The following is a 21,560-nucleotide window of genomic DNA, read 5'->3' as shown; positions in this document are numbered from 1 at the left end:
ATAAAAACCCAATGTAGCAATAGCTGACTTGTCGAAACATATATAACAGATTCATTTTGCTCACAGTTTTTTTTTTTTTTTTACTCAGTGGACAGTCTTCAGTCCACTGCGATGTAAAACTTTTAAACTAGAAAATAATTGGTGATGGATGTAAATGCAAAGGGGATTGACTAGACATGTTTACATTTCAATAAATTATATTATTTGGACGGCAGAAAAGCTGATTTGCGCGTTACGTTACATTGAGTGTGTTACAAGGACTTAACAGTTACACAGTACTATTTTATTTGGTGTTTGGATGTAATGGCGCGAGGGGCTATTCATGCTTTACATTTTCAAAAATGTTATTTGGACATCAGACAGAAAGTTGTTTTCCACGTTACGTTACGTTACGATATAATGTGTTACAAGAACTAAACAGGCGTGCAGTAATATTTTTATTTGGTGTTTGGATGTAATGGAGATAGGGCTAAACATGCTTAACCTTTTCAGGGAATTTTAAACTAAAACTATTCTATCCCCATAGCCTGATACAGTCTTTCATTACCCCAATGTTTGACAGATTCGCTGACTGCTTTTACTTACTCTTAAAAGTTAAATGAATGAAACAGAAATATTGTTATAGCGTTATATAGTCTTCAGTCCACTACCCCAATGTTTGACTTACTCGCTGACTATTTTCACTTACTCTTAAAAGTTAAATGAATGAAACAGAAATATTGACTGAAATATAGCCTGATACAGTCATCAGTCCACTACCCCAATGTTTGACTGACTCGCTGACTGCTTTTACTTACTCTTAAAAGTTAAATAAATCTGAAATATTGATAACGCTAAGTAAACAGAAGCAAGAAGTGGAAGGAAAGGAAAACGTTATGTGAACAGATGCATGCGGAGGAAGGATAAAAAATGTTTACTTTTCCCCTAACTGTAAAATGATCTGAATACTGAGAAAAGCATGTAGGTTGGTAACCAGTGACTGCTCGTGTATCCTATGCAGCTGTGTTTACAAGAACAAAAAAATACCACTCTGCTCGCTCATGGCTCATTTGAAACACAGGCACCCAGGGTCCTGTGTTCAAGACAGGAACTAATGACATCCCTTTCAGTGTATCTCTGATGTACACTGCTGTGAGAGAGAGAGAGAGAGAGACAACTCCTGTTACGAGTTATGTGGGTGGTCCCACTTTCACAGCTGTTCTCATCATGTAAAAACAGAGAACGAAATGGTAGCGTCATATTTTTTTGTCTACCCCCGGTAATAGATAATTCTACATTAGTCTTATATGTTGTGTTTACTTTACTTTACTAACAGCGCAATGCTTGGAATTTGTATGTGGGGAACATGGTTCACCTATGAGAGAGAGAGAGAGAGAGAGAGAGAGAGAGAGAGAGAGAGAGAGAGAGAGAGAGAGAGAGAGAGAGAGAGAGAGAGAGAGAGAGAGAGAGAGAGAGAGAGAGAGAGAGAGAGAGAGAGAGAGAGAGGAGAGAGAGAGAGAGAGAGAGAGAGAGAGAGAGAGAGAGAGAGAGAGAGAGAGAGAGAGAGAGAGAGAGAGAGAGAGAGAGAGAGAGAGAGAGAGAGAGAGAGAGAGAGAGAGAGAGAGAGAGAGAGAGAGAGAGAGAGAGAGAGAGAGAGAGAGAGAGAGAGAGGAGAGAGAGAGAGAGAGAGAGAGAGAGAGAGAGAGAGAGAGAGAGAGAGAGAGAGAGAGAGAGAGAGAGAGAGAGAGAGAGAGAGAGAGAGAGAGAGAGAGAGAGAGAGAGAGAGAGAGAGAGAGAGAGAGAGAGAGAGAGAGAGAGAGAGAGAGAGAGAGAGAGAGAGAGAGAGAGAGAGAGAGAGAGAGAGAGAGAGAGAGAGAGAGAGAGAGAGAGAGAGAGAGAGAGAGAGAGAGAGAGAGAGAGAGAGAGAGAGAGAGAGAGAGAGAGAGAGAGAGAGAGAGAGAGAGAGAGAGAGAGAGAGAGAGAGAGAGAGAGAGAGAGAGAGAGAGAGAGAGAGAGAGAGAGAGAGAGAGAGAGAGAGAGAGAGAGAGAGAGAGAGAGAGAGAGAGAGAGAGAGAGAGAGAGAGAGAGAGAGAGAGAGAGAGAGAGAGAGAGAGAGAGAGAGAGAGAGAGAGAGAGAGAGAGAGAGAGAGAGAGAGAGAGAGAGAGAGAGAGAGAGAGAGAGAGAGAGAGAGAGAGAGAGAGAGAGAGAGAGAGAGAGAGAGAGAGAGAGAGAGAGAGAGAGAGAGAGAGAGAGAGAGAGAGAGAGAGAGAGGAGAGAGAGAGAGAGAGAGAGAGAGAGAGAGAGAGAGAGAGAGAGAGAGAGAGAGAGAGAGAGAGAGAGAGAGAGAGAGAGAGAGAGAGAGAGAGAGAGAGAGAGAGAGAGAGAGAGAGAGGAGAGAGAGAGAGAGAGAGAGAGAGAGAGAGAGAGAGAGAGAGAGAGAGAGAGAGAGAGAGAGAGAGAGAGAGAGAGAGAGAGAGAGAGAGAGAGAGAGAGAGAGAGAGAGAGAGAGAGAGAGAGAGAGAGAGGAGCTTTAAACCTATTCAACCATGCAAAAAAAAAAAATTAAAGAGTGAATGGCGCATTTGAGGTCTGACCGTGGGTGTTTGGTGATGTGGTCTGCCGTCTTAGTAATTTGCTGAGACTTGTTGTTAATCTAGTGGTGTGCTTGTGAACTGGGAAGGGTGAAGCAATGGTTGATGGTATGGCCAGGAGAGAGGGTGTGAGGAGAGGGAGTTGGGGTGGGGGTGGATGGAGGGTACGGGTATGATCATCCCCATTACCTCCCCCATCTCAGTACACCTCAAACCTCCACCCAGATGTGTGTAATTGCGAAGCTCCCAGGGTTTGATCTAAAATTACATATATTAATTCAGTAGTGGAAAACATTTATCTGCAAGTTTCCCAGTGCTCCTGGCTCCAGAAGTTGTGTTTCCCACATTCAGTAAAAATGCCTACTGACTTTATCTGAGTGACTGCTTTTACTGCCTGATGCTAAATAGTATTTAGATACGGGCAGTGATTTGATTAGATAGAAGAAAATTGAAGACTGGTATGCGATGAGGCTCGTTACTCAGAGTTCAAGCGAAATTAAAAGATCTATACCTCAGGCTATAGTCATTATTTGTTATGAATACAGAGACACACATGTAAGCCCCCACAACTTCAGAGGGGGAAAGTAAACAGACTTGAGTGCTAGGTGTTGGGGGAGGAAGGTGGGAGGGACCGGCTGGAGCGCGGGTATGGTGTGCGGCATCGCCTTATTCAGTCCAGTTATGCGTCAAACTTCAAAGAGGCCACCCGCCCTCCGAAGGCTCGCTCCCCGCCCAGGGACGCACGACATTGAGGACCTCATACCTATGTGGTATGCCCTGCTATGTGGTCCACTATGTACTCCTTCTTTGAGGCGAGGCTGGAGGGGGAAGATGAGGGTGTCAACTGGTTGGGGAGGGGGAGGGACGGACAGGACTGGGGAATGCTAGAGGCTGATGTTGACATTCACAGCAGTTGGTCCTCGCCCTTCAATGAGGTAACCCACCATGTGGTGTTGACTATGTGCTCTGGAAGCAAGGTAGGGAAGAGAAGGTTAGGAGCCCCACTACTTGTTTACAAAAACTATTCCGGGTCATTGACACATTACGAACACCGTCCTGTCTGACATGAAACTAATCGCCCTCTGACACCTGCTGAAGACATCGGAGACCAACACCACAAACAGAATTAGGTGACAAAGTTATACGTTTTTGGTAAAATATATATACACCATCTGGAACTTCCTACATAAAACAGACATATTTTTTAAAACACGAGAATGAGACCCTTGCTATCAGTCAAACTCACCTCCTACGTCCCCTCTCTACTCTCCCTTAACCTCCATCACATGCCCTTCCCTAACTGCCCATCATTAAATCTCGGTCTCCTAGGGTGGCCCATCCATGGGAGGGGTCTCCCTCTATGCCCTCAACATATCCTTCCTATATACTGTTATTTGACTATATATCTACACACGATTAACTCTACAAGCACATATTCATCTACTGCTACTACTATTGCTCACCTGTTCCTATACTTACACTTTTACCCCCCCCCCCCACAACTCTCTAACCCCCACGAGACAACGACCCCGCATCTCCAGACACCCTACACCTCCCACAATCACACCGTGCGACAACGCACGCACGCCCCTGGAGTTCCCCCGTAACACTTTGAGACTACGGACGTGTGCAACACCTGGGGCAGGAGCCTAATTGGCTCACCTGCTCAGGTGTTGCACACGGTCTTAGTCTCAATTCACACTACTACCGGTCTATGCAATCCTAAGTAGTTAATGGCTATCAACTGAAAGTATTTTAAAACTAAAAGCAAAATTCCTTTGTTAACAACACACATCGACTATTCCATTGAGAATCACTAAGGGGAAAATTAGACACCTGCTGAATGGAGCGCTAATGTGGGGGTGAAAGAGTGGTGGAGCTATGTGGCCACTCAGCATTAATGAGAGACAAGACCGATCTGTCATTCATCGTTAGATTGTTCCTCTGAATAAGCTTAATTGAGATGTGTAGATTCATTAAAACTCAGGTTACTTTGAAAAAATACTTGTCCCAACTATTGGTGTGTTTGAGGAGAAATGTAGACAGACAGACTATGGGGATAGGGAGAACGCCAGATTTTCTGCGTTACGTTACATTGACTCTGTTACAAGAACTGAAAAAACAGCTACACAGTACTAATTATTATTGGTGTTGGATGTAGAGGCTATGGGGGATTGTCTAGACACGCATACATTTTCAAATTATATTTATTTGGGCAGCAGGGAGCTTATTTTCCCGCGTTATATTACATTGACTGTGTTACAAGAACTGAAAAAAACAGTCACTCAGCAATAGAAAAGTGTTTGCATGATGGTTTGGTCGTACCTCACCAACATTGAGTCGGTTTATACTTACAGTAAATGTTAATATTAGTTATATATTAATAATTAGTTATATATTTATTTAATAAAATTTAACTAATTATTAATTTGTTGTATTATTATTCTAATAATAATTTTAATAATAATAATTGTTGTAATTTCTAATTATTACTCTTCCTTCTTCTTGGTCCTGAAGGAAGCCGGCCTCGGGTGAAAGAGGGCTGTGACGATCTCTGTCTGGAACCCGTAGGTGCGGGACCAAGACATCCACCTCCTGGGCTCGTGCGGCCCAGGCTCTGCTTCAGGACGCTGGGGTCGTTTTTGTCCTCGATGGAGTGGTTCTTCTCCGGCCTCGACCATGTTGGCTTCCGGGTTTAGAGTTCCTGTGCCTTCTTTTACAAACTTCGAGGTTAACTCCGGAGCTGGAGCCCCTAGGGCAGTTTGAAGTTGCCTTCAACCTCGTTCTGACAATTCCTGCGACGGCGCTGGAACCAATTGTATTGGCGTTTGCCTTACTATTGGAGACTTTCGGCGCCGTAGAGAGGGGGGGGGGGGACCTGCTGCTTGTGTGTCAGCTTCTCCACCATATCAACCTACCCTGACTTTGCGCCCTAGAGAGGCCATTTCAGACCGACAACCAGAGCGCAATTCCATAGTCTCCTGAGACTGATGGCTGCCTAACAAATGTAAAGCTTATATCGAGGTCTGCCCAAGGGTCGAATTTCTGACCCTCCCAAAGATGTAACCTCACTACAAGCTTACTAATTCCCAGATACCTATTTACTGCATGGTGAACAGCGGCATTAGGTGGGGCCCTAGGGGGCCTCGTAGCCTGGTGGATAGGGGGCCTCGTAGCCTGGTGGATAGGGGGCCTCGTAGCCTGGTGGATAGCGCGCAGGACTCGTAATTCTGTGGCGCGGGTTCGATTCCCGCACGAGGCAGAAACAAATGGGCAAAGTTTCTTTCACCCTGAATGCCCCTGTTACCTAGCAGTAAATAGGTACCTGGGAGTTAGTCAGCTGTCACGGGCTGCTTCCTGGTGTGTGTGTGTGTGTGTGGGGTGAAAAAAAAAAGTAGTTAGTGTAGTTAGTAAACAGTTGATTGACAGTTGAGAGACGGGCCGAAAGAGCAAAGCTCAACCCCCGCAAACACAACTAGGTGAATACAAGAAACGCACCAAACCAATTCTGTCCCGCACGGGATACGAATCCGGAATTCTCGATTGGGGGTCAAGAACAAACCCGACTATACTATCGGTAACCAATACAAAGGGATTAGCAGCAAGACTTTTCTCAGAGCTAAGTGAAGTAACAAACAGTGAGAGGCTGAGTGAACTTCCACTCCCCCCCCCCTCCCCATCCCATATCCTTATCCAGACCCTTTCCAAGTGCTATATAGTCGTAATGGCTTGGCGCTTTCCTCCTGCTAATTCCCTCCCTCCCTATGTTGTATGGGAGGCGGCCAATGAAGATCTGATTATGTACACAATATTAATGGGAAAAGATAGTTTAGATAAAGAGGTAATGTCCAAACCCCTCTGGCAAGACCAGAGGGAAGGGACCGGAGACTAAGGCGAGGCTCAGAGACGTCAGGTCAAAGGTCTCTGGCGTATCAGTCATAAGACAAACATGTTACAGGAGGAACTAGTTCACTCAAATACAATACCACCTTCAGATGGAAATACGACAAGAAACATGAGTAAGGAATATAATTGCTTCAGATGGGAGACAGCAAAGAGGAGAAAGGAAGATTTTGTGCATCTCTGTAAACACATTTATGTGAGTACGTTCAGATGAGCACATTTACGTGAATGTTTGCATATATCGGTAAACACATATGAGGGAGAACATGTTGTCGGCATGGAGGGAAGTATAATAAACGTTACGTGATTAAGTTAAGACGTTTGACCTGATTAACTTTCACAATACTTGAGGGTTTGAGAGCATGTCTTATTTTCTCCTTTACGAGAACATAACAAGACTTGGAATCAGGGGCCAGATTCACGAAGCAGTTAGGCAAGTACTTATGAACGTATACATCTTTCCTCAATCTTTGACGGCTTTGGTTACATTTGTTAAACAGTTTACAAGCATGAAAATCAACAACTGTTGTTATTGTTATAAACAGCCTCATGGTGCTTCGGAGCTCACGAACTGTTTAATAATTGTAAAAAAAACCGTCAAAGATTGAGAAAAGATGTATAGGTTCGTAAGTGCTTGAGTAACTGCTTTGTGAATCTACCCCCTCTGGTTTCCATTGTCGGCGGCCGGAAGCCTGCCAGACTTATCCAGGTCCTCCAAACTAACGACTGATCTTCCCAAGGATGTAAGCCACACCTGGCGGCAAATTCATAGGTAACCATTTACGGCTAGGTGAACAGAGGCAACAGGTGTAAAGATGCGTGTCCAAAAGTCTCGCAATCGTTTGTAATGGAACTCATTTTCCAGTCGGATGTAAGCATGGTGACGATAGATTTTATAATAGACACGATAGATGCTCCGCTCCAATAGTCACAATAGATGTGATAGAACTGTCACGAAAGATGTTTTAATTGTCACAAAAAATTGTTTTATTGTTCACGATAGATGTTGCAAGGGTCACGATGAATGTTACAATTGTCAAAATAGATAGAATAGATGGTTTATTGGTCACGATAGCTGCTTCAATAGTTACAATAGTTCTTAAAATGGTCACGATAGATGTGTCAACGGTCACGATAAGTGTTACAATGGCCACGATAGATGTTATAATGGCCACTATAGATGTTATAATGGCCACTATAGATGTTACAATGGTAGCGATAGATAATCTTATAATAGATTTGTCTCGACTGATGCATGATATATAATGAATAGTTACTTTAGTGAATAGTTACTCTAATGAATAGTTACTGTGAATAGTTACATTGAATAGTTACTGTGAATAGTTACAGTGAATAGTTACTGTGAATAGTTTCTGCGAAAAGTTACTTTAATGAATAGATACTGTGAAAAGTTACTTTAATGAATAGTTACTGTGAATAGTTATTTTAATGAATAGTTACTTTAATGAATAGTTACTGTGAATAGTTATTTTAATGAATAGTTACTTTAATGAATAGTTACTTTGAATAGGTACTTTAATAAAGAGTTACTTTACCTTGCCTCAGGAGTCTGCTGAAGGCTCACCAGCAACACTGACCCCACCACGGCCGAAGAAGAGTTGGTTGCCAAAAACTTCTTAATTCGTATTGGATCGTGAAAAATAATTATGGTAACGTCCAACTCGGAGTTGAAGTTTCCGTTACGGAAAAACTGGATTTGGTCTTGACTTTGTTGAAATGAAACAATGTTTCCAACCTGGAAGGCCAGTGTGACCTGGACAGAGAGAAGAGACTCAAGGGCGTCTTCGGCTGCAGAGGACCCGTCGTGGAGGACCATGCAGGAACGAGCGTCGTGGAAGGTGGATGTGAGAAGCCTGAGGAGTAGTCCTGGTGTCTGGAGAGCGGAGGTCTGGGAGGTGAGTGACGTGCTCCTCCAGACTAGGGAGCCTGGTGGCGCCTCTGGTGCAACAGGGACGACGACCACACAACCAACAGAGACTCTGCATATTGGCTCTAGAATACCTGCCAATGAAACGTCTTAGAATATTATTTTGAACAAGAAATTTTTGTTTAGCACTTTGTCTTTGTCTTTTGAACAGCATTGTCTTTGAATTTTGTGTTTGCTTTTAATGAATCGTATTTGTCAAACATTATAAAAATATATTGCTCAGAAGAACTGCCAAAAAAGAACAAAAAATACATGTAAGAATTGTAACCGACAGCCTCAACCCGCCCGTCACCACCCACAGCCTCGTCCCACCCGTCACCACCCACAGCCTCGTCCCACCCGTCACCACCCACAGCCTCGTCCCACCCGTCACCACCCACAGCCTCAACCCACCCGTCACCACCCACAGCCTCAACCCACCCGTCACCACCCACAGCCTCAACCTACCCGTCACCACCCACAGCCTCGTCCCACCCGTCACCACCCACAGCCTCGTCCCACCCGTCACCACCCACAGCCTCAACCCACCCGTCAACACCCACAGCCTCAACCCACCCGTCAACACCCACAGCCTCAACCCACCCGTCAACACCCACAGCCTCAACCCACCCGTCAACACCCACAGCCTCAACCCACCCGTCAACACCCACAGCCTCAACCCACCCGTCAACACCCACAGCCTCGTCCCACCCGTCACCACCCACAGCCTCGTCCCACCCGTCACCACCCACAGCCTCGTCCCACCCGTCACCACCCACAGCCTCGTCCCACCCGTCACCACCCACAGCCTCAACCCACCCGTCAACACCCACAGCCTCAACCCACCCGTCAACACCCACAGCCTCAACCCACCCGTCAACACCCACAGCCTCAACCCACCCGTCAACACCCACAGCCTCAACCCACCCGTCACCACCCACAGCCTCGTCCCACCCGTCACCACCCACAGCCTCAACCCACCCGTCACCACCCACAGCCTCGTCCCACCCGTCACCACCCACAGCCTCGTCCCACCCGTCACCACCCTAGCCTCGTTCCACCCGTCACCACCCACAGCCTCGTCCCACCCGTCACCACCCACAGCCTCGTCCCACCCGTCACCACCCACAGCCTCGTCCCACCCGTCACCACCCACAGCCTCGTCCCACCCGTCACCACCCACAGCCTCAACCCACCCGTCACCACCCACAGCCTCGTCCCACCCATCACCACCCACAGCCTCAACCCACCCGTCACCACCCACAGCCTCGTCCCACCCGTCACCACCCACAGCCTCGTCCCACCCGTCACCACCCACAGCCTCAACCCACCCGTCACCACCCACAGCCTCAACCCACCCATCACCACCCACAGCCTCAACCCACCCGTCACCACCCACAGCCTCAACCCACCCGTCACCACCCACAGCCTCGTCCCACCCGTCACCACCCACAGCCTCAACCCACCCGTCACCACCCACAGCCTCGTCCCACCCGTCACCACCCACAGCCTCGTCCCACCCGTCACCACCCACAGCCTCGTCCCACCCGTCACCACCCACAGCCTCAACCCACCCGTCACCACCCACAGCCTCCAACCCACCCGTCACCACCCACAGCCTGGTCCCACCCGTCACCACCCACAGCCTCGTCCCACCCGTCACCACCCCAGCCTCGTTCCACCCGTCACCACCCACAGCCTCAACCCACCCGTCACCACCCACAGCCTCGTTCCACCCGTCACCACCCACAGCCTCAACCCACCCGTCACCACCCACAGCCTCAACCCACCCGTCAAAACCCACAGCCTCAACCCACCCGTCACCACCCACAGCCTCGTCCCACCCGTCACCACCCACAGCCTCGTCCCACCCATCACCACCCCAGCCTCGTTCCCCCCGTCACCACCCACAGCCTCAACCCACCCGTCACCACCCACAGCCTCGTCCCACCCGTCACCACCCACAGCCTCAACCCACCCGTCACCACCCACAGCCTCGTCCCACCCGTCAACACCCACAGCCTCAACCCACCCGTCAACACCCACAGCCTCAACCCACCCGTCACCACCCACAGCCTCAACCCACCCGTCACCACCCACAGCCTCGTCCCACCCGTCACCACCCACAGCCTCGTCCCACCCGTCACCACCCACAGCCTCAACCCACCCGTCACCACCCACAGCCTCAACCCACCCGTCACCACCCACAGCCTTAACCCACCCGTCACCACCCACAGCCTCAACCCACCCGTCACCACCCACAGCCTCGTCCCACCCATCAACACCCACAGTCTCAACCCACCCATCAACACCCACAGCCTCAACCCACCAGTCAACACCCACAGCCTCAACCCACCCGTCAACACCCACAGCCTCAACCCACCCGTCAACACCCACAGCCCCAACCCACCCGTCAACACCCACAGCCTCAACCCACCCGTCACCACCCACAGCCTCAACCCACCCGTCACCACCCACAGCCTCAACCCACCCGTCACCACCCACAGCCTCAACCCACCCGTCACCACCCACAGCCTCGTCACACACATCACCACCCACAGCCTCGTCCCACCCGTCACCACCCACAGCCTCAACCCACCTGTCACCACCCACAGCCTCAACCCACCTGTCACCACCCACAGCCTCAACCCACCTGTCACCACCCACAGCCTCGTCCCACCCGTCACCACCCACAGCCTCGTCCCACCCGTCACCACCCACAGCCTCAACCCAATTGGTAATTGGTTCCATAAATCAACAACCCTGTTACTGAACCAGTATTTACCCAAGTCTTTCCTAAATCTAAACTTATCCAATTTATACCCATTGTTTGTGTTCTGTCTTGTGTTGATACTTTTAATACCCTATTAATATCCCCTTTGTTATGTCCATTCACCCACTTGTAAACCTCTATCATGTCACCCCTAACTCTTCGCCTTTCCAGTGAATGCAACTTAAACTTTGTTAATCTTTCTTCATATGAAAGATTTCTAATTTGGGGAATTAACTTAGTCATCCTACGCTGGACACGTTCAAGTGAATTTATATCCATTCTATAATATGGCGACCAAAACTGAACTGCATAATCTAAATGGGGCCTAACTAGAGCAAGATATAGCTTGAGAACCACACTAGGTGTCTTGTTACTAACGCTGCGATTAATAAATCCAAGTGTCCGATTTGCCTTATTACGAACATTTATGCATTGATCCTTTTGTTTTGAATTCTTACTAATCATAACTCCCAGATCCCTTTCGCAATTCGACTTCGCAATCTCAACATCATCTAGCTCGTATCTTGTAACCCTATCATCATTACCTAACCTCAGAACTTTACATTTATCAGCATTAAACTGCATCTGCCAATTCTTCGACCATTTCAAAACCCTATCTAGATCAACTTGAAGTGATAGTGAGTCCTCCTCGGAATTAATTTCCTTACCGATTTTCGTATCATCGGCAAATTTGCAAATGTTGCTACTCAAACCAGAATCTAAATCATTTATATATATTATAAACAACAGAGGTCCCAGGACAGAGCCCTGAGGCACCCCACTTACAACATTTTCTCACTCTGACTTGACTCCATTTATACTAACTCTCTGTTTCCTTTGGTATAGCCATGCCCGAATCCAGCTTAATATTGCACCCCCAATATCATGAGACTCTATCTTTTTAATCAGTCTTTCATGTGGCACTGTATCAAAAGCTTTGCTAAAGTCAAGGTACACAACATCGCAATCCTTACCACTATCAACTGCTTCAACAATGCTACAATAAAAAGATAACAAATTTGTTAAACATGAACGGCCATTTATAAAACCATGTTGCGACTCAATTATTAATTTATGTTTTTCAAGATGATAACAAATTTTATTTGCTATTATAGATTCGAGTAACTTTCCCACAATAGACGTTAGGCTAATTGGTCGATAGTTAGACGCAAGTGATCTATCTCCTTTCTTAAAAACTGGTATCACATTAGCAACTTTCCAAAACTCTGGCACTCTGCCTGACTCTATTGATTTATTAAATATGATTGACAGTGGGTCACAAAGCTCCTCTTTGCATTCTTTAAGCACCCTGGCAAACACTTCATCCGGCCCTGGGGATTTGTTTGGTTTTAGTTTTACTATTTGTTTAAGAACATCCTCCCTGGTAACTGCTAAACTAGTCAACCTGTCCTCGTCCCCACTCACATAGACTTGTTCGGCTGAAGGCATATCGTTAAGTTCCTCTTTAGTAAATACAGATACAAAATATTTATTAAAAATACTACTCATCTCTTCATCACTATCTGTTATTTGACCTGTCTCAGTTTTTAATGAACCTATCCTTTCCCTAGTCTTAGTACGATATAACTGAAAAAACCCTTTAGGATTTGTCTTTGCTTGCCCTGCTATGCGAACTTCATAGTTTCTTTTTGCTTCCCTTATCTCTTTTTTAACATTTCTAACCAGTTGTACGAATTCCTGTTCTAAAGTGACCTCCCCATTCTTAATCCTTTTGTACCAAGGTCTCTTTTTACCTATAAGGTTCTTCAAATTCTTTGTTATCCACTTTGGGTCATTAGTATTCGATCTATTCAATTTGTATGGAACACTACGTTCCTGTGCTTTGTTTAGAATATTCTTAAATAAGTTATATATTGAATCCACATCGAAATCCCCATTTACGTCACCTATCGCTGGGTTCATGTCTCGCTCCAAGACCGGCCCCCACCCCATACCCAAGACTTTCCAATCAATTTGACCCAAAAAAATTCTTAGGCTATTAAAATCAGCTTTTCGAAAATCTTGCACTTTAACAGAATTTTCTCCTACAGGTCTATTCCATTCTATGCTAAATCTGATTTCTTTGTGATCACTGTTCCCTAGCTCACTCCCTATTTCGATGTCATTAATTTGTGTTTCCCTGTTAGTTAACACTAAATCTAAAATATTATTTTCCCGTGTTGGTTCCTTAATGTGTTGCGTAAGAAAGCAATCGTCAATTAATTCTAGAAAATCTTCTGCTTCACTATTCCCTGTTTTGTTCAACCAGTTTATTCCACTAAAATAAAAGTCACCCATGACATAAATACTGTTAGATCTAGATGCCCTAGATATTTCATCCCATAGATGCTTTGCTTCCATTCTGTCTAAATTTGGTGGCCTATATATAACTCCTATTATAATATTATTTGCTTTTTTCGTATAATTCTATCCAAATAGTTTCTGTGTGTGGCTCAGTTTTGATTCCCCCTTTGAGAGTACATTTAAAATTGTACCTAACATATATGGCTACTCCCCCTCCTCGTCTAATATACCTATCTGTGTGAAATAGTTTAAATCCATTTATTTGATATTCAGCTAATAGTTCTCTATTTTCTACATTCATCCACGTTTCGGTAAGTGCAATAATATCTATTTTCTCTGTGCAGACAAGAGCATTTAATTCGTTAATTTTATTTCTTAGACTTCTACTGTTAGTGTAATATACTCTAAGTGAATTGTTATTTTGAAGCCCTTCTCTTTCCCTTATCATTTTGCCAATTCCTTTCTCCCACAAACACATACTTTTATTACCTCCTTCCTCCAAATCAATTCCCATACCTCCATCTACTAACAGTTTAAACCCAAACAAACACCTCTATCCACTTCTTCCAACGAGTTCGCAACAGCAACAACCCCAGCTCTCGATAGATGCACCCTATCACGAGCATACATTTAATTTCTTCCATAGAAGTGTTCCCAGATGTCTATGAAAGATATTGCATTTGATTTGCAATATCTTTCCAGCCGGCAATTGACACCAATTGCCCTCGACATCCATTCATTTCCCACTCCCTTTCTTGGAAGAATGCCACATATGATCGGGATTCCTCCCTTGCTCCTAACTAATTCAATGGCTGTCCTGAATCTCTGTATTAGTTCCTCACTCCTAACTCGTCCAACATCATTACCCCCTGCACTAATGCAAATAATGGGTTTGTTCCCATTTCCTGTCATAATATCATTCATGTTTCCAACAATATCACCAATTCCAGCTCCCGGATAGCAAACCCTTAATCTGTTCCCCCAACCCGTTCTCACACAAGACAGCACATATATGACTTAATGCTTAAAGTCAATATGTTGAATATGAATTAGTAAATATGTGATATATTCCCAGTTACTTTTTTTCCAAAGCCCAAACTCTTCCTCATGTACCAATTTACGTCTCACAGTACCCGTCCGTCAACCTAGATAGCAGAATAGTCGTGATTGGTTCAATTATAAGAAAAATTGTACTTTTCAGGTCCCACATGGGTTGTGAAATTTACCTACTATTGTCCATGCTCTTAGAATATTATAGATCAGCTACTTCCTATTGAAGGCTCGTAGTTTTGTTTTGAGAAATATTAGTTGTTCTTAGTAAATTATAATAAGCACTAAAAATGATTACATAAAATAACAGTCCTTCACCAATCAATATTATATACCATAGTTTGTGCTTTACAAATCTTAAAAGGATGTTTTGTAGGAACGCTAACAGAAAACGATGGTTCATTGGAATGTCTATGGGGTAAACTACTGTAAACAGGATGGTATTGTGTCTACTATACCAACTACAGGATCGGTATATTGTCCACTACCGCCTGTTAGGTGAGTAACGGGTGCAGTACCACCCACAGGATGGGTATGAGGGTCACATCCACCCAGAGGATGAGTATGGGGATCACATCCACCCACAGGAAGGGTATGGGGTCCAATACCACCCACAGGATGAGTATGGCGTCCACTACAACCCACAGGATGGGTATGGGGCTCCAACCACCCATAGAATAGGTATGGGGCTCCAACCACCCATAAAATGGGTATGGGGTCCAATAACACCCACTGGATATGTATGGCGTCCATTGTCGAGCTCGCAAACCGCAGCATTCATCTCAGAACCATGCCTATTTCACGCAGATTCCTTAATAAACGTAAGAGTTTTATATGTCACAAGAAAGATAGAAATATAAGCTTTATTCTAAATACCTTACCATGGGTATATTTAAATTTAAAGCGAAGATACGTGTACTTTTATAATAGCAGAGCTCCGACCCCGGACAGATCGATCGACCGAGCAACTCTCTCTCAGAACAATGTTTATTTCACGTGAATTCGTTAATAAACATATATGTTTTATATGTCTCAAGAAAGACAGACATATAAGCTTCACTTTAAACACTTTACCATAGACATACTTAAAGTTCTAATGAAGATACATGTATTTTAAAAATTACGGAGCTCCCACCCCGTACAGACTGAACGACAGAGCAACTCTCTCTCAGATCAATGTTTATTTCACGTAAATTCGTTAATAAACACAAATGTTTTATAAGTCTTAAGCAAGATAGAAATAAGAGCTTCATTTTAAATACATCACAATAGACATATTTATAGCTCAAGTGAAGATACATATGTTTTTATAGTAGCACTCAGTAGCTTGTCGGGTATGGAGTGCAGACGCCTACGCACTTGCCGATATATTGTATAATTAACAAAGATTCGCTAATAAAGCCTAAAATCTTATATGCCTCCAGAAAGACCGAGATATGAACATTATTATGATTGCACCAAATGAAATATATCATGTTCGAGGACAAAGATATATCAATTTTAAATTAAGTTTCGACTCTCTCTTGGGTGAGAGATGGGGCGACTCTCGCCCCATCTATTGGAGATTCTGTGCACTAAATACCCAAAGCTACTCAAACCCTCATAGCATTATTTAAGTAATGAAGTAATATGGTATATTTACTCACTATAATGTGGGTGCTGAATGCAGAACATGAGAAAACATATATTTACTCCAAACTAATGTAATTTCATTATTAAATAAGTAGCATCAAAGGAAGTCGACGGTCCAAGCGTCAATGTTGTGGAGCGACTTATCCAAGATATATCGTTGTTTGGAAAGTGTTTGTTGGCATATCCAGGGGTCGCACTTCTCTGCTCAAATTATCACAAATTTAAATTATAATGTTAACAAGTAGAATACGTATTTTTAATAAAATCTAACATAACTAGCCAGAAAACATTTAACATTTATTAAAAAATATATGTTTGGAAGTTAAATCGACTTCATATTCAATTTCTTTCTTTATTATGCACCCCATACCCATCCCGTGGGCGGTGGTGTACAGGATTACAGAGGCACATAATTGGTTCAGGAACTGAACCCTCTAGTTCGTTTAGCTAAGCAAATAACAATATATGACGCTAGTTAAAAAATTATCAATGTTGTATACACATGTACACACCCTCATACATACATGTATATATATATATATATATATATATATATATATATATATATATATATATATATATATATATATATATATATATATATATATATATATATACGTATACACATATACATACATATCTAATCACCCACACAATTACACACATCAATAATCTTTGTGTCACAAGTGACATTACAAGAGGCTCACAACAGTCACTATACGAGGCACTTTACATTTATAGTGAGTCACACAGTTACTAGTCTTGCTGCACACCCACCCAACTGGGCGGCAGCTTTACAGTCATGTGCATGCATTACCTACAGTAAGCAAATTTTGGATACTTCGCTAAAATTTCGGGCAGCACATCATTATGAATGAAGTACTTACACATTTCTTGGACACTATTGATGGTGTTATTTCTAAATTCCGCAATTTTTTTCACATTCCATTATATAATGACGCAAAGTATGCGAATAGTTCTGCTGACAGAGTTTACATTTAGTCAAATGTAAATCAGCAGATGTTACAAACTCCCAGAGGTACTTGTAGCCGAGCCAAGCAGTGGTAACATCTAGAAGTCTGAGTATCTAGTGGGCCATTTTTGGTAAGCAGAACTTGCGCTGTGGGATGAACCAAACGTCGAGTTAAGGGGCCTAAATGAATGCTCATTCATATATGGCCCACTAGATGCATTCGGAGATCAATATGGGAAGGAATCCACAGGAGACAAACTCTGACTCCATCATTGATTATTTCACTATATCTGTGTCTAGCTTCAGAGATAAGCACGTCACAGTTATGCCTTGGGAAGCTGAGGGCAGTCAAGGATGACAAGGAGTCACTTACAATTAGCGTGTCAACTTTGGATTCATATACGCGCTCTAGTGCAAGGATTATGGCAACCAATTCTGTTTGAAGAGTGGAGGCCCAGTTACTTAGACGCGCTCCACACTCATGGGAGAAGGAACCATCTCTCCCTGTCACAACAACTGCACTTCCAGCTGCACCATAGGACTGATCCAAGGATCCATCAGTGTAAATAATTTGGGAAAGGGAGCGCTCTCTGACTAAAGCATCAATTTGGCTTAAGGCATTGTACTTTGCTTCTTGTCGAAGCAAGGACTGTTCTTTAATCAGCTTCTTGGGTGGGAAAGGGGGACAGTAATTTGGAAAGGAGTGATCTCCCATGAGGCAGGAATGTGTTGTTGTTGTCTCTCTTGGTAGGGGTGATGAAAGTTATACATTCTGAGCACATTGGCAGTTACCGTAACCCATTTGGAGGGATGCTGATCTTCAAGGAAGAAGGCTTGGAGGGCTTCAGTGCAGGGGTTAGGGTGGGTTAGCCTAAGCATCTTGATACCAATTAAAGCATTAATTTCAGTGATACAATCACTTACACATGAAATATTCAGTTCCTTCCTCATGTTTAGTAATTTAGTTGTACGGGGGCATCCGAGGATAATCCTCATGGCTTCGTTTTGCATCTTTTTCCAGCCCTCCAAGCATTCTCTCAGGCACTAGAGCAAGCATGGGTGCAACATAATCAATCAGCGACCTAATATATGAGAGATACATCATTTTGACAATTCTCACATTTGCACCATAGCTTGGATGGTAGCCTGCCACAGTCTTGAGAGCACGGAGCCTCTCTCTACATTAGCGACCCAGTCTGGCTACAACATTGCGGTACAGTAAGGAACTTCAAGACCAAGGAATTTGTATCTGGTTAAATAGTCGAGCAGAGAGCCATCATGCAACTGCATTTTGCGAACAGCCCCACCCCGTCTGGGTGGGCGTCGGTTCAGGATCTTTGTTTTCTCTACTGAGGTGACCAAGCCTAGTTCATAGGACAATAGTTTTGCTATATATACTCGTTATTCGTTGACATGCGTTCGCTACTTAAACTACCATGTACTGTACTTATGTAAAATCTCCCATGTCTCTTCACTCATCTCACCGAACCCTATAGGCTCTGTGATAGATTGTTTAATTAATTGAGATTCACAAATAAAGCTTATAATTGTATATGTTATCAAAAAGGCAGAGCTTAGTTTAGTTCATTTATTATGCACCCCATACCCATCCTATGGGCGATAGTGGAGTGTTACAGAGGCACATAATTGGCTCAGGGACTGAGCCCCACAATTCATATAGCCAAGCAAGTTATAATCTTGATAAGCTAGTTACAAAAGTCAATACACATTGTCACATCAACAATGGGCTCGAGACCGACCACAAGTACAGTTTATAATTTAAGCAACTGATTTATATGGAGGGCTAGTGTCACAATTGAAATGTTTATCCTACACATAACCCCCTCTCCCCCATCCAATTGGCAGCGGTGGATAGGTTACAATCAAGTCGTTTTTTTGCGTTTTATTCAGAGATTAGATCTTATTGGGTGAGGAAAGATATTCATATTTTAAAGAAGGCTTCTTGGCTGATGCTCTCCATTGATGGAAAATATACAACCTTTTGAATATCAATGTTAGTTTGATCTAGATATTGTAATTAACGAAAGTATTTATGTCATCAGAAAGGTAGAAATATAGGCTACATTTAAAATCCTTTGTCATAATATAACTGAAGTGAAAACGAAGATATATGCGTTTTGATAGTTACTTGATGGCTTGCTCTGAGAGTGTGAAGCCCTGCACACCAGCCAATAAATTGTATAATTAGTTTCCATATATTTTAATTAATCTTAAAAATCTATATGTCAGAAGAAAGGAAGATGTAGCCGTTAATGTGACAACATTTAAAAAATATATATATCTTAAGTTAAATAAATAATACCACCTTATCGCCGGTGTCCGGACACATGAAAATTACCTAGGTATCAGTATCCAGCCAGGCGGGGATCACAGGCTGCACAATACTGATAAATTATGTAATGCACTACTTGTGGTCCATCTCGAACCCATTTATGATGTGACGACTTATAGTGAATTTTGTAACTAGCTCATCAAGATTGTAACTTGCTTAGCTAAATGAATTGTGGGGTTCGGTCCATTCATTTTTTCTTTATTATGCACCCCATAATACCCATCCCGTGGGCGGTGGTGTAAAGGATTACAGAGGCACATAATCGGTTCAGGAACTGAAGCCTCTAGTTCGTTTAGCTAAGCAAATAACAATCTTTTGACGCTAGTTACAAAATTATTAATGTACACATACTTATGCATACATGTACATCTACATACGTATACATATATACATACACATACATATTTAATCACCCACACAAATACACACATCAGTAATCTTGTGTCACAAGTAACAAGAGGCTCACAACAGTCACTATAAAAAGGCACTTTTACATCCATGAGGAGTCGCACAGTTACTAGTCTAATTGCTCCACACCCACCCAACTGGGCGGCAGCTTTACAGTCATGTGCTCCATACATACCCAACTGGGCGGCAGCTTACAGTCATGTGCTCCACACCACCCAACTGGGCGGCAGCTTTACAGTCATATGCTCCACACCCACCCAACTGGGCGGCAGCTTTACAGTCATGTGCTCCACACAAACCCAACTGGGCGGCAGCTTTACAGTCATGTGCATGCATTACCTACAGTAAGCAAATTTTGGATACTTCGCTAAGATTTCGGGCAGCACATCATTATGAATGAAGTACTTATACACATTTCATGGACACTATTGATGTTGTTATCTTTAAATTCCGCGATTTTTTCACATTCCATTATATAATGACTCAAAGTATGCGAATAGTTCTGCTGACAGAGTTTACATTTAGTCAAATCTACATCATCAGATGTTACAAATTCCCAGAGGTACTTGTAGCTGAGCCTAAACCTAGCAGTGGTAATTAACATCTAGAAGTCTGCTAACATTATTGAATGACTCATAGACGAGCGATTCATCAAAGTTTATACAATATTGTGAAATTGAGAGTCAGTGTAGTACATAAATTGGTAAATCATAAATATTGTAAGTTAAGAATCTGATGCATGTGTGTGTGTTGGGGGGGGGGTTATACCCTTGGTAAGGGAGAGTGGCAGGTAACCTTAGAAGTTCTGTGGTCAACGTGGGGGAGGGGGGGGTCAAATCCACCCTCCAACATCTGGGCATAGTACCAGCAGCCTCCACAACACTCCATCAGCCTCCAGCTGGTGCTTGTAGATGCCCATCTAACCTCACTTATGTCACACATTAACCTACAGTTCCTGTGATATATAAACCTCATCACAGTGGCGTCTCACCAATATAAGCTGTATTGGATTTTGTCACGAAATGACGAAATGACTGGACGTATATGTATGTATGTATGTATGTATGTATGTATGTATGTATGTATGTATGTATGTATGTATGTATGTATGTATGTATGTATGTATGTATGTATGTATGTATGCATGTATGTATGTATGTATGTATGTATGTATGTATGTATGCATGCATGCATGTATGCATGTATGTATGCATGTATGCATGTATGTATGTATGTATGGATGTATGTATGTATGTACGCATGCATGTATGTATGTATGTATGTATGTATGTATGTATGTATGTATGTATGTATGTATGTATGTATGTATGTATGTATGTATGTATGTATGTATGCATGCATGCATGTATGTATGCATGTACGCTGCTTTAGTAAGTGCCTTCATGCTGTCGTGGGAGTCGTAGTTCGTCTCTTGAACTACCTTACGGTACACAGAAGAAGGGGGAGAGGTACCACGAGCACACATTGGCATAGCCATACCCCCCCGCCCCCACAACCACTGCTGCGCTCATCTTCCTCATCACTGTCCATCACACTTTCTTCTCCAATATATTTAAGAGAGGCAAATATACAAGTGAAGGAGGCATTCTTCTCAGCACCATTTTCTGGCTCAAGACTTTTTATGGGGGTCCATGACCTAAACGGA

The sequence above is a fragment of the Procambarus clarkii genome, chromosome 56, assembly GCF_040958095.1.
Source record: "Procambarus clarkii isolate CNS0578487 chromosome 56, FALCON_Pclarkii_2.0, whole genome shotgun sequence".
In the NCBI taxonomy this organism is placed as follows: domain Eukaryota; kingdom Metazoa; phylum Arthropoda; class Malacostraca; order Decapoda; family Cambaridae; genus Procambarus; species Procambarus clarkii.
This window is presented reverse-complemented; position numbering follows the sequence as displayed.